This window comes from Suricata suricatta, chromosome 8, assembly GCF_006229205.1.
Source record: "Suricata suricatta isolate VVHF042 chromosome 8, meerkat_22Aug2017_6uvM2_HiC, whole genome shotgun sequence".
Taxonomy (NCBI): domain Eukaryota; kingdom Metazoa; phylum Chordata; class Mammalia; order Carnivora; family Herpestidae; genus Suricata; species Suricata suricatta.
This window is the reverse complement of record NC_043707.1, coordinates 116902019-116903885: the sequence shown is the minus strand read 5'-3', so window position 1 is coordinate 116903885 and position 1867 is coordinate 116902019. Positions and strand designations below refer to the sequence as shown.

The window sequence follows — 1867 nt, the reverse complement described above, 5'->3', positions numbered from 1 at the left end:
CCAAATCACAGAGCTAGGCTATGGCAGAGCCAGGATTCATACACACATTAGTCTGAATGCAAAGCATTTCAGTTTCCTACCTCTCACATTGGCTGCTGTGCAGGGGATGGGGCCTAGCCCGGCAACCTACACCCAGCTAGTGCCCTGCCTGCACCTCTTTCCATGGAGACTCAATGGGAGGCTCTGTCCAAGCATCCAAGAACTGGGCTTGGCCGGCCAAGCTCTGAAGCCTGGAACTGGTGGGGAGACACTGAATTCCATCTCCCACAGGTAATTAGGAGTCACCCAGGTTATGTGGTAGGAGCATGGTGAACATATAGCAGACAGGAAGTTGAGACCTGGGTTCCAGAAGCAGCTCCATTCTTAGCTGCATGGAGCCATATGTAGGAAAGAATATGGGATACTAAAGTAGACCGATCTAGGTTCAGATCCTGGCTCTGCCATTAACTAGCTCAGTGGCCGTGGGGAACTGATCCATCTCTCTGAGCCTCAGTTTCCTATTCTGTAAAGTGAGAGTAGATATGCTTCTCTTGGCATTATGGGGTGAGGATATAACTAACCCAAATCTGAAGAAATACTAATTTCTCTCCTTGCTTTTCTCTTTCTTTCCTTCCTTCCCTCCTTTCTCTGTTTTCTTCCTTTGAGTTTTAGAACTCCCCTCCCTCCCCTGAGCCAGAATCCCATCCAGGCAGGGGAATTCTGGGGAGGGCCAGGAGAGAATCAGATGACCTCTGAGGCCCCTTCCAAATTTAGCATTCTACAGGGCTGTGATTCTGTAGGCTTCTCTTACTGAAAAGCAGGTCCTGAGACAAGACTGTCCCAGGTGGAGGAGGGGGGCTGCACTGTGTTAAGCTGTTGAGAGCAATAAATGTGCAGCAAGTAGGGCAAAGAGGTTAATTTAGCTTTCATTACCCATTCTTCTGTACTCAGCTTGGGGAAATGTTCCTCAGGCAACAAAATGAATGTCTTTGTCTCTTCTCTCAAACAGTCTGGAAATCCCAGTGACAAGCCCCTAATTTCCAGCTCCCTTGGCAGTCTGCCATGACTGGTCTGGCTGGCCTTGATATCCCTTCATTATAGGGAGGAAGCAAAGGGGGAAAACAAGTATTTATTGAGCGTCATCCCTATGATAGGCACCAGGCTAGACATTTTAGCTGCATTCTTGCAAATGGAATCACCCAGTGATAAGTGATGAGCTCAGGTTCTGGATTCCAACCACCAAGTCTGGTGGCTTCACCACAGCAAGCAGTATGGCCTGAGACAAATTACTTAATCTCCCTGTGCCTCATTTTCCTCTCCTGTAAAATAGGGACAATAATAGTACCTACCTCATAGCGTTGTTTTGTGGATTAAATAAGTTAATACTATAAAAATGCATTAGAACCACATCTGGTTCATGGCGAACACGGTGCATGTTAGAAGCCATTCTCGTCATTCTTCTTCTTCTTCTTCTTCTTTTTTTTTTTTATTTTATAGGTGGGGAAATAGAGGCTCAGAGATGGGCTAGCTTGCCCAAACTCACACCTAGTAAGCAGCACAGTCAGCATTGGAACTCAGGACTGTGTAGCTGCACGTTTGGTGGCCTTTTTCATAACTCTCGCCCCTCAGTACCTGCCTACTCCTTGGCCATCGGGGATGGTCAGCCTCTTGCTCGCACTCCCTCCTGGGCTTCCATGGTTGATAAGCTCAAGCCTGGGTCTGTAAGCCAGAGCCCGCCTCTGCTTCTGACTCACAGTGGGAAGGGGACGGGGCATGACCGTGGGTGAGGGGCAGGCGCCCTGGATTGGGAGCAAGGCCCAGCTTCTACTTCCAGCCTGGCTGCGGGTCACCTGCTAAGAGGCCCAGGTGATTCTGGGGTGTTGCCGAG

General features: G+C 49.1%; 1 protein-coding gene across 1 annotated transcript in view; it reads right to left on the bottom strand.

Annotated features, from left to right (window-relative positions):
* The window catches only part of CSMD2 (CUB and Sushi multiple domains 2), a 590124-nt gene that overhangs the window by 153435 nt on the left and 434822 nt on the right, over nt 1-1867 (bottom strand). The gene's annotated exons all lie outside the window — the stretch shown is intronic.